We start from the raw sequence: 13,696 nt of genomic DNA on the forward strand, positions 1-13,696 counted from the left end.
GGATATTATTCTAGTAAGTGTGTGAAGATGAGTGAAAAATTTGATATTCTTGCTTGGTGGAAATGTAACGCAACTCAGTACCCAATCTTATCTCTTATAGTCAAAGATAATTTGGCTATACCGGTGTCTACAGTTGCTTCTGAAAGTGCTTTTAGTACTGGTGGGAGAGTAATTGAAACCTTTAGAAGCTCTTTAAAGCCAGAAATGGTTGAAGCATTAATTTGCACTCAGAAGCATTAATTTGCTTCTGGATATTATTCTAGTAAGTGTGTGAAGATGAGTGAAAAATTTGATATTCTTGCTTGGTGGAAATGTAACGCAACTCAGTACCCAATCTTATCTCTTATAGCCAAAGATATTTTGGCTATACCGGTGTCTACAGTTGCTTCTGAAAGTGCTTTTAGTACTGGTGGGAGAGTAATTGAAACCTTTAGAAGCTCTTTAAAGCCAGAAATGGTTGAAGCATTAATTTGCACTCAGAATTGGCTAAAACCTTCACTCACTTGTTTCAAAGACTTAAATCTTAGTGAAGATGTTGATATTTCTGAAGAAATTATTAAAGGTAAAATTATTTATGTATCTTTTAACTGTTTGAACTTTCTAATATATTTATATGTTCATAATATAGTTTAATGTTTATTATTTTGTTAATTATTTCAGAGTTTCAAGGAATGTCAGTTGGAAAGGCAAATACTACAGGTGGATCATCATCACAGCCACCTAGTTGTGGTTGAATAAAATTATTGTATGTAATATTCCTTTTTATTGTTACTAATTTGAAATGATTTTGTCAATATTGTGTTAGTACTAACTAATTCTGCCAAACTTTTCAGATTTAGACTTTTTTGAATTTTTTGAAGTCGCACAATCTTAAGGCAAATACTGACTTGGCTCTATGACAATATCAACACAAAGTTTTTGGGATTTGTATAAACTGTTGTTATGCCTGGTAAGTTATTATCGTTATATCTTATTGTTATTTTAATTGCCAAAAATTGTTACTAACCAAAATTGTAAGTAGCTACAACACAACTGTTACTCTGTTAGGAATCTAAACTGCACGTTATAGATATATGTTAGCATATATTAGCATTTCTGTGATAAGAAAGAACATAAGATTAATTTGTTATTCTTATATAATTACCCTTTTATTTTCCAACAGCTGGTGCATTAGATTCTGAGACTGATTTTGCTGCAAGTCATAGAAAAACAAGTGTTTTATCATATGTATGTTACCTTTTATCTTTAGTCCATTGTGAACTATTAGAATTTTATTTTTAATAAAATTAAAGTACTGAGTATGAATATTGATTCTGTAGGTTGCAGGAGTTCTTGCAGATTGCTTGGTGTTAAATCTTTATTTAACATTAGCTAAGTTAGTAGCAACAATTTATATTATTGTGAACAACATATATTGGTATGTCAACCTGATTTCTTAGTTTGATCTTATTGTTGATTCAAAATGAATGATCTAATAATGTTGATTGCATTATTTGTTATTCAAACTAGGCTGCTATCAAGTCTGGAATTTCTTAGTTTGGCATTATCAAGTCTGAAATTTTTTGATTTTGATTGCAAACAGGTATTGAATTATTTTTTCTATGGTACACATCAACAACATATTTTTACATTGGTTATTGGATACTAATTTTTGCTCTAATTTTTTAGGTTGGCAATTGGAAATATATATTGATAATTGTATTGTCATAGAGTCAATTAAAACTATCAATATTTTCCAAGAAGTGTGTATTAATATTAGACTTTAGTGTTATGTGAATGTAGTTGAAAAACTAAGTTGTTATAATCTATTGTTGAATAACTAGGTTGTGACAATCTGTTGTTGAAAAACTATGTTGTGATAATCTGTTGTTGAAAAACTAAGCTGTTATAATCTGTTGCTCTGAAAAACTAAGCTGATATGTGAATGTATTAATATTAATATTATGTGAATGTACTTGAGTTGTTGAAAAATTAAGCTGTTATAATATGCTGGACTTGAAAAACAATGATTGTGTTAAACTTTTAGCTGTAATATGTTGGATTTGAAAAACAAGGATTGTGGAAAACTTTTAGTTGTAAGCTGTTGTATTTGTATGTTATGTGAATGTAGTTGTAAACTGAGTTGTTGTAGTTGTAAGTTGTTGCATTATAGGAATATAATTGTATGTTATGTGAAAGTTAGTAGCCTAATTTTAAAAAAAAAAATGAGTACAAATTTTATCTTTAAATGGCTCAAAAGTGGTCTTATATTGGATAATAAACTACTACTTTGCTAAGAAATAAAAAAAAATAGTTATTTTGATAAATATGTTATTGGGTCAAAAAAATTTGAATGGCTAAAAAAAAATTGAATGGCCCAAACAATGATTCAACCCGGATGTAACCACCCGATTAACCCGCAATGCGTTTAACCCGCAACCCGGATACCCGAATTTTATATTGAAGGAAAATGAGCTTGTAATGTTCAACCGCGGATTGGCCCGGTTGGTGTTTTTGGGCCCGAATCCGCCCTACCCAACCCATTGTCCAGCCTTACCTAAGGCATATACTAAAGTAACAACACCATTTACAATCACATACCAAAATAGTGGTTTATGCGTTGAAAAATAATTTCTTTATTCGAATATTTAATGGTTGTAATGATTTAATTAAAAAAATTCTTCTGCATCACGAAATTCCTTCTATTTGTTTGTGTTGTGGGTCATCTTCATTTCCTTAACGTCAATGGCTCCAAATTCCAAAAGAGATTACGTAAAAAAAAAAAAGTCCAAAAGAGATAGCGAATTTATTTTTTTAAATAAATAAATAAATAAAACAGTGAGAAGTATTTTGTGCAGACAACATTTGTTGTCAAAAAATTTTGGGAGGGACATGAGATGATCGTGCACAAGTACAACTTTGCTTGATCAGCAAACCATTTTAGCCACATCCAGTCAATTATTATACGTTGTTAATGATAAATTGATTATTAAATATTTTTTATATAAAATATAATTAAATGAGTATTTTATTAATTTTTTAGTTTTTAAATATGTTTTTTATTAGTAAATTTAATTTTTAAATCTGTTTTTTATTAATCAATTTGGTCTACAAAATTAATATTAAAATAAAATTTTAATAATATATTTAATTTCAATATAGTGATTGCAATCTGATACATTTAAGAAACTAAAATAACACTTTACTTTTGTATAAATATTAAAGTTTTAGTTAAAGTCCTATGAATAAAGTAAAGTATCATTAGAGTTTGTGTAGATAAAAGCTGTTTCTTTAATATTTAGTAATCTGTTTTGGTCTTTATTATTTTGTTTTTTTTAAAAAAAATATATAATAATAAATCTCAAAAAGACTAAAAATAAAATATTTAAAAAAAATTGAAATTTTGCATAAAATTAAAGGTTATAAAGGTGATCTAAAGTAGACCTAAATTATGGTCAGAGTTGTAGAAACACATAAAAAATGACGGTATAATTTATCATAGGGGTTAAATATATACATGTACTTTGACAATTAAATTAGTTTATATTAAAAAAAATTCATATTAGAATATTGTATACTATTAACCTCCGTCATATATCTTTTTAATAGAACGTACTTTACAATTTTTAAAAACACTATTATGTGGTGACAAAAAAATGTCTATGCAAATTCTAATGATCCCTCACATTGAATTCTCTTTGATATGCTATGATCCCTAATTCAATGATTATTTAGGCTTGAGTCCAATTCAGAGTAGACTCGTCATGAGTTTGGTCCAAAACAAAAACTCTTAACAAATAATTGATTTTGTGTTATATTCAATTAATAATTGGCTTTAAGAGGTTAGAAATGGTGATTCATCATAATGACAAAGTTCCAGCTAAACAATGTCGTATACTCCACAAATTTATTTATGAATATGCAATAATAAGCCACTTAAATGGGTATACCAAACAACCACTAATCCACTCTAGTGCTATACTTCCTCTAACTTTATTTAAAAGTAAAAAGTAATCAAATAAATTTGATGTATTTAATCTTAATTTTAAAATAAATATATAAAAAAAATTAATTTATTTTTATTTATAAATAAAATCGGAAAGAGTATGTATCATAATATATTTATATTTTGATTCATATAGATAGACTTCTAATAATTATGATTGAAAGTTTCATTTTTATTCAAATTATGATTGATATATTAAAGTTAAATAATTGAAGGTCTTGAGTTTAAACTGGGTAAAGAAAAAAAAATTAACATATCAACTATATATTATAACATATTAGCATTTTATCGTAAACATATTAACATATTAGTATTTGGTTATTTTAAAAATTTTTTTACACTCTTTTAGCAAAAATAATAATACATTTTACAGTCATTTTTTATTTCTATTAAATCCGACAATAAATAAAGATAAATTTATCAAAAGTGAATTTCGAAGAAATTAAAGAATTTTTATTTTGAGTAGAATTTTTAACGTTAAAAAATTGTTTCATGAAAGTTCAAGTTTTGACAATATATCAACTTTACAAATGTATCAATGTTTTTCATCAAAATTAGTTTATGTGATAAGAAATTAACTTTGTAACATATTGTCAATGATTTTTCATCAAATATCAACTATGGACCACAACACAATGAAAAAGAAGTTGGAAGAATTTAACTGAATGGAATTGAAAAGCTTACTTGTCTTATAGTTTTAATGCTGCTTATTTTAGTGAGTTTTATGGTCCGACTGGACCAGAAGCTTCTCAGGTTCAAGCATTTACATCCAAGAAAAGATGTTTTTAAAATAAGTAAAAAGTAAAGCAATAAAATGTAATTGGCAAGAAAAGTTAAATTGTGTGAATTTTAAAAAATATAGTAAGTTAGACATCAAAGAAGATAGAATGTGAGTTTATGGGTAAGAGTTTCATATTATAATTTTAAATAATATAATTCAAATCGCGTATGAGACCGTTGTAAAATAATTATTAGTGTTAGTCTTATTAATAATAACTTTAAAAAATATTATAAATATAATTTTGATCATTCTATTTTGCTCAAAATAAACTTATAATCCCCTCATTTTTAAAGTTGTTTGGTCTCTTATTAACTAATTCTTTGAATTATTTTGGTCCCCCACTTTTTTTTTTTGACAACGTGGAACTCTCATTAATTATTTGGTACTTACATGACATTCATGAGAATATATATTTTTTTATGTCATTATTTTTGTAATGCATATGATTTTATTTACATAATGAAATATTAAAAATCATTTTATTTATTTATAAATTAAAATACTTAAGTTTTAATTTTAGAATTGAAAATATTAAAATAATAAAATATTTATAATTTATTTATTTTATTTAACATAAATTAATATTTTATAATATTTATACAAAATAAATAAAATTTATTTATTTTAATTTTAATACTTAAGTTTATTAAATTTTTAATATTATATAATATTTATTTTATTTATATATTAAAATATTAAAAATAAATTTATTTTATATATAAACTATAATATTTAAATTTAAGATATTTGAAAAATTAATACTAAAATTTGAACCTTTAAATATAATATTAAATTTACTTATTTTTATCAAAAAATTATTTAAAATTATTTAAAATTTTATTTATTTTATATTTAATATTTTCATTTATAAATAGATAAAAATAAAGTTAATTACAATAATAACATGATTGCCACATAATAAAAAATAGTGGGGGACCAAAGGATTCTAATAATTAATTAATAGGAGGATCAAAAAATTAATTTTATACATAAGGAGGCTAAAGTTTATTTTTGATAAACTAGAGGGACACAATATACATTTAAGCATTAAGAAAAACGAGTGTAAATAAATTTTAAAAATAAATGTAGTAGTTATATAAAAAGAGTATGTATTTAAAGTGCAAAAAAAAAAAAGAATTTGAAGAGCAGAAAAGAATAGACAAATTTAAAATGTACAGTGATAAATATAAAGTACTTTTTTATATCAAATAATTTGGTGGCTAGACTCGCACATCTTAACATCTTAAATGTAGAGAAGTGATAATCTCAAGTTTGAATCCAAGTTATTACATATCAATATCCTTGCATTTATCAACTGAATCGTATTTACAGAAAAGAAAAAGACAAAAGAAGATTTAATATTGATACCCGTCTGCACCCACTAATAATTTTATAATGTTTTTAAATTTGTATATACATATGAGGATTCAATATTCAAACCTAGAGTTTAGGCATGGCAACGGGGTGGGGCGGAGACGAATTTGGCCTCCTCCACTCCGTACCCGACTAATCGCGGAAAACCCGCATCCACCTCATTTCATAGCAGGTGTAAAATTTAAGCCATATCCCCGTCTATAATGGGGTTCGAATTTCTCCGCTCACATCCACACCGATTCATATATATAAAATTATAAATTTAAAATTCTTATCTATTATCATTAATATAATAAAATAATTATTATTAGACAATAATAAAATTAAAAAATATTTAGCACCCAAAAGTAATTCATTGAGAATTCCAAATTTTTCTTTAAATTATTTTTCGATAATTCAAGTCTAAATAAAAACAACTAAGATAAATCACGTTTCTAAATACAATACAAATAAAATAAATCACATATATTTTTTAAAATCTATAAGATTTCTAAAAATTCATTCATATTTTAATCATCAAAAACACATTTTTAAATAGTTCATCACTGTAAAAATTATTATTTTCAACTTATATTTTGAAATAAAATTTAAACTATATATATAAATAGATAGGAAATTTTACAATTAATTAACACTTCCAAAATAGTTCCAAATTATTTTCTTATTTTCTCAAACTTACAAAAAAAAAATTGTATATATATACATTAAAGTAGTGCACGTGACACAAAACATAAGACATATGATAATGAGAATGAATTACACTAATTCATAAATCTACAAAATAGTACCCTCCTCTCACACTAACTACTTGACATGCTTATAGATACATCCCTCAGTTTCAATCAAGCCACAAAATTGGTCCAAAACATAACACACCATCAATTTTAAAGATTTTCGAGTTCTATTCTAATCTTAAAAATTGAGTATCAAATAAAAATTGCAATTTTATAATTAATAAAAAATATTGATAAAATAAATTTTAGTTTCTATATGCATACCAATCTACATGAGACACTCTACACATATCAATCTACATGATGCACTCTACACATACCAATCTAATGCATACCATTTTGTTAGGTTAATTCATAATAAAAAAAATTCTACTTGTAAAATACATCAATTATAGAATCCAAAATTTAGATAACTTTTCAAAAGGAATTTCACTATTGAGAAGATTTTTAAAAACTCTATTTTTTTTTCCCTTCTTTTTACTTCTCTTTCTCAATTAGTATACATTTTATGATTAGTACTATTGTAAATCACTGAAGAGTTCTTAAACTCTAAAACTCTAACATCGAGTCGAACTCTAATGAGTTCATAATATCATAATCAGAAAATCAAACATTTTAAATAAATATCCCAACACCCTTACGGTTCAATATCCACACCAGCCCCTAAACCAAGATAATAACAACTGTTTTTAATTTTCTTAAAAACAATACCTAGTAAAACATATTGTAAACTTTAAGCTGTTTTAAACATTAAATAAAATCAATAGCATATAATTATTGTTATTTTATAAATCAACAAAAATTCAACTCAATTTATTTTCTTTAAAATAATCAAGAGTAATTCAAACAAAAGTTATTTTCATCATACAAAATAAGTAAATTTTAACTCCTTCAAAATTCATTTTTAAAAAATTCGAAGTTCTACCAACCTCTAATATTCAAGAATTACTATTGCTAATAATATGAATTTCATACTATCTAAATCATGACGAACATTCTAAATTGTTTTCAAAACCAATATCAAAACTCTACTCATCTAGATACAACCATCAACACTTTCAAGTGATTTAAAGTTAACATTATGATTTAAAATTGATTTTTTTTTAACACAAGCCAACATAAAATAAAAGTAATAGATTTTTAGTCAAAATTAAAACTTTAAACGTAAGAGATATATTCCTATCTAACTCAAAGTTTAGAACGAAACATCATTTTTTCTCTAAATTGAGTTTCTAACAGAATAATAATAATTTGTACCTAGTAAAAGTCAATACTTGAAGTTTTAAACATATAATCCATTCAGAAACCAATGTTTCAATCAATTATTTATTATATCAAACGCTTTAAACAAATAGATATCAAAACTAAATATTTTAACTTGATTAAGGGTGAAAGTCAAACTTTTAAAACAACTAACTAGTAAGGTATGGCATTTGATAACTAAGATTACGTGAATGAGATTAATAACTCGAAACATACAGTTGGTCAATCAAAATTATTACTTCCAACTATTCGTATACAACATGAGTGCAAAAATCATAGTTCGATAGACAGCAATAAGCAACAAGTAACTAACATAATCTTGTCAACAATTAAAATTAACTCAAATCTTAACAAGTAATTTCATGGTTTATTTACTCACTTGGGTAGGAATTTAGGATCCATAACACAATCAGAGTAAGCAAATAATAAATAGTTAATTAGTAATCTCAAAAATATGTATAATTATACAAAAGCATACATCACATAACACAATACTATAACAAGAGAAAAAACATGATAGTTAAAATCATTAACACACAAGAAAACACAATTGACATGACAGACATTTGACTCACATTGAATCGACACTCAACCCACTCGGCCTGATTGGATAGACCTACTCTGATACCACTAATTTGATACCCTAAACCCCAAAATAACATTTATAATAATATATACTAAATTATTTGAAGAAAACTTGCAGCAGATAAAGAATGTTTGTTAAAGAGAATAAAACTTTAATATCTGATTTAGGATATCACGTTTCTCCAAATACACATGTCACAATTCAACTTTTTTTTTTCTTTAAAATAGTACAATATCAATGAACTTGATTCAAGTAGGATTTCTTGATTTAATTCCCAAGACTTACTCGTACTAAGTTTTCATATAAAAAGTCATTTATAATAGCATAAGTAAAATACACATTACAACTCTTAATTCCCGGTATCACCTATCAGAGCGGGGTTTCTCCCAAACTTGAACTTCGAGACTCATTAACCTGTAATAACTGCGATTTCGCAAACGCAGGGCCAAGCCAGTCAAACACAAACAACGAAGGAGGTGAGTTTTGAAATCATGTTGATAGTATAATATAAATAAGATGAACACGCAATTAATCATCAATAAACCGTATCATTACACAAACATTCTTCAAGGAAAAACATCACATTATATAGTCAAAATCAAAGAAAATCAATACACTTCACTGTAACATCAAATCATCGTATAAATTATTATTACACATAATACATAGTAATCGCAACAAAACAATCACAAGAAAATGCAATGCTATGCATGAGCTTAGACTCTACTTCACAATGTGGTACCATTCTAACTCTGAAGTACTTGGTTAGGAGGCTTGATACTATGCCACCATCTCGGTGGACGGACAATTCAAATTGGCCCTGTCCTCATAGATCCCCTCAACTCAACCCGAGACACATATACGCGACAATCGAGGTAAACGTGTGTTGCGCGGTAGCTCCCGACATTTGGAGTGCTACCTCCAAGTCACCTAGGAATTCCCCACCCGAATACCTCCAAGGTCTAACAATCTTGCCTTAAGGCTCGACAGCAGACCGCCACGATCAGACTCATTGAGTTGTACTTCCCCGCAATCACTAGGCTTGTCAGGCCCTACCTATATGATGACAAAATAATCTCCACTTCACAAATTCACAATATTTATTTTCTCCCCTCGTTGGTATATGATACTCCATTAATACAGTCATCTCATACACAAATTGAAATCACAATATTCTCATCACAATTTATAACATCACTATAATTAATCACACATCATCATCATCATCACATAAACTCATCACAATTTATAGAATCACTATCATCAATCATACAACAACACATATATTCATCACAAATTTATCACATCACCATTATTAATCATACATTATCATCATTACATATAATTATCACAACACATCTATTTTTATTATAACATCATTTAAACTCATCTAATCAAACATATGCATAAAATTAATTCAACAACCAATATCACAATAATATCACACACCACACATTTAAAGAAATTAAATCAAATATCACAATAATATCAAATGCCACACATTCAAACAAATTAAATCAATCAACACCCTACAAATATTTCTATTCTATATTTTAATCTCACAATTTCCATATTTTCACATTAACTAATTTATCCCTCAAAGGGCTACTGCAATACGTAGCGAGCCCAAACGGAGAAGTCGAGTATTTTAGAGAGAAATTGGGGTTGTTAAAAATCTGAAAAATTATGTTTAATTGATTAGTTAAATAACTGAAATAACATACTCAAATTTGGGCGAAAATGGAGAAAGTTTTCTGGAACATCACCGGTGTCAAACGTTGTGTTTCCTCTTTGGCTTTACGGCTACCCTTCCGACTCCCTTCCCTTCTTTTGTTTGTTTTATTTTATTAACAATTAGGGTTCATAGAGTCAAACTCATTGGTCTCTTTATTTATATTTTACTATTATTATTTTTATTTTGTTAAAATAAAACTAATAATTATTTAATCTCCTTTTTAATATTCCTCCAAACACCATTTAGTTTTTCAAACATTACTAATATTTTATAAATTAGAGTAATTAAAATAATCAATATAAAAAAAATATTACACTAAAATACTATTTTTTTTAAATATATCAAATAACAAAATATAATATGTATTATTTATATCGCTCAAGTAATATAACATGTATCAAACTAACACATCATCGAAAGCATTCATATAACGAAAATTAGCCACGAAATTTATCAACATATATTCTAAAATAATATTAGTCATCAAATTAATTATTTAAAATTCTATTTAATTAATAAAGTAGTTTATTATAAAATTTGGGGTGTTACACTCTCTCTCTCTCTTCTCTCTTCTCTCTCTCTCTCACTTTCACGATCACATGTATACCTACCACTTAGACCTTCTTTTCTTTCACCACCAACCCCACTTTCTCTTCCATCCTAACACTCGTTTCACTTTGTATTGTTCATCATCAACATCCCCTCTTTTTCCTTTTCTTCCTAAGATCCTTCAATGGTAGCAACCATATGAAGTTCTCTTCCTCTAATCTAACCTCGTGCATGTCCTCTCCTTCATATTTTGTGTTGTTTACAGTCAAAGGCAACATTAAAAAAAAGAAATAGACCAGATTACGGAATCTCATATTTGAACCATTGCAGCAGAGACATAAGTGTTAAGAGCTAGGAAATCAGAAAACTCTCGAACCCAGCTAGACTCTAAAGGAAATTTCTCAATTCAAGCGTATGAGTTATTTTCGTAGAACTAATTTTCTCATTTGCATGTGGGATTTTGAGATTGACTTTAAATTCATCCATTATTGGAAATTCATTTTATGGGTTTGAAATAATGAATCTTTAAAATTTAGATTGAGGAAAAACTGTGAAGTTTGGCATGTAGAAATAATGAATCTTTAAAATTCATTCATTCTACATATGTGTGTGTGGATGACTATAATGTGTTAAGGATTGAATGAATGAGGCTGAAATGTTAGTGGGTTAATTAGTGTTTTATCTATGTTAAAGCATCCTCTGAACCTTCCCTTTGGACGTTCTATGTATCCTCTGAAAGTTCCCTCTAGACGTTCTACGTAAACTCCATCTAAAATTCCCTGAAGATGTAGACTTCCTCTAAAATTTCTATTGCAGACTCTAAATTGACTTCCTCTATTTGAACCCTTCCTCTGATCCAGTTCTTCCTCTGATGGGACTTCATTTGATCTAGTTCTTCCTCTAATTGGACTTCCTCTAATCCATTTCTTCCTCTAATTGTACTTCCTTTGGTCTAATTTTCCTCTAATTAGACTTCCTATGATCAAGTCTTTCCTCTGATGTGACTTCCTCTGATCAAGTCGTACCTCTAACTTGACTTCCTCTAATCAAGTATTTCCTCTGACGTGACTTCCTCTTATCAAGTATTTCTCTAGTGTGACTTCCTCTAAACAAGTATTTCCTCTAACTTGACTTCCTCTATTCAAATCTTTCCTCTTACTTGATTTCCTATGATTGAGCCTTCCTCTGATCATAACTTCCTCTAACTGTAATCTCTCCCATTTCATCTTTTTTTTTCTGTAACATCCCTCTTCAGCATAAATAATTGGTTGTAATTTTTTGTTTTACTTATTAGTATACAATTATAATTTGTAATAATAATAACAATAATAATAATAACAATAATAATAATAATAATAATTAATAATAATGATAATAATAATAATAATAATAATAATAATAAAGAAAGAAAGAAAGAAAGAAAGAAAAGAAAAGAAAAGAAATGAAGGAAATTACTAAACTAAGGAAGAAAAACAAAATAAAACAAAATAAAAGAAAAAGAAGAAGGGTGGAGGAGATAACTACCAAATAGAAAGAAATAAAGAGAGGGAGAGGAAGAAAGGGTAAGATAGAGAAGAAGAAAGAGTGAGAAAGAGAGAAGAAGAGAAGGAGAGAAAAAAAATTGACAAAACAAGAAATGAGAAAGGAAAAGTGCAATTTTTGCTCAAAGTCAAGGTAGAAAGAGTTGAGAGTACTATCATCTTCTCCATTCTTTTGGAAATCAAGAGGTGGATTTCCATTTTTCTATTTCTCATTCATGCATGTATGAAATAATGTGTTCTATAGGTTAAAGACTTGGGGTTTAAGGGTTTGAAACGAAGAAATGAATTTTTAATTTTATTCTTGGTTGGATTTAGAGGTTTTGAAATAGATGGTTAAAATGATTTATGCATGTGAAGTTCTATGACTGAAATTGAGAATAGATTATTGTAGAATTGTGTTTCCTTGATGACATGAAATTATGCTCTTTTGATGGGTTTGAAATTCAAGTCCTTGAGTTTCATTACTGTGATAAATTAGTTTGAGTAAATTGAATTTGTGATTCTATTTTGATGTGTTCATTATTGATTTATTCATAAATTTGTAGCATTTTTGTTTGCAAAGATTGTTAGGAAATTAGTGTGATTGAAGGAGTGTTGTTAACTTAAAATTGGCAGGACATATGTGTGATGTTTTGGTCATACAATTTTCTCTATACCTTAGTTCTAAATAATTGTTAGTTTTCCGGAAACTAGACTCAATTACCTTCAAATTGAGTACAAACTTTGTGATGTTTGATTGAGTATTGATGCTTAAAAATGGATTACAAGTAAGACTAGAGTTGTTGTGCTGTTTTTTTTTTTTCTGTCATTGTGTATTATTTTGATAAATTACAAGAATTAGGGGATTAATTTAAAAAAATAGAATAAAATAAAATTTTATTTATAAAGTAGACATCATAAGCTTTCCAAAGAGTGCTCATTTACTCAATTATGATACTTATAAGTTCCTGTCAATTGACTATGTAGTTAAACTCAATTTTGTGTTGTTATAACATAAATTTGGGGCTGTTTTGGATAAAATATATCTTAAGCATGTTCTATTGAATTTCATTTTTCATTATATGATTAGTATGATATAATTGACTTAATAATTTATGATTGTTTGATAGTCTTTAATATATTTACCAATAGATGATGTTATATATATA

General features: G+C 27.0%; 1 pseudogene; it reads left to right on the top strand.

Moving 5' to 3' along the window:
• LOC140918657 (zinc finger BED domain-containing protein RICESLEEPER 2-like) overlaps positions 1-240 on the top strand; it is a 1,510-nt pseudogene extending 1,270 nt beyond the window's left edge.
• The last annotated feature ends 13,456 nt before the right edge of the window (positions 241-13,696 follow it).

This window comes from Cicer arietinum, chromosome 8 (genome assembly GCF_000331145.2).
Source record: "Cicer arietinum cultivar CDC Frontier isolate Library 1 chromosome 8, Cicar.CDCFrontier_v2.0, whole genome shotgun sequence".
In the NCBI taxonomy this organism is placed as follows: Eukaryota; Viridiplantae; Streptophyta; class Magnoliopsida; order Fabales; family Fabaceae; genus Cicer; species Cicer arietinum.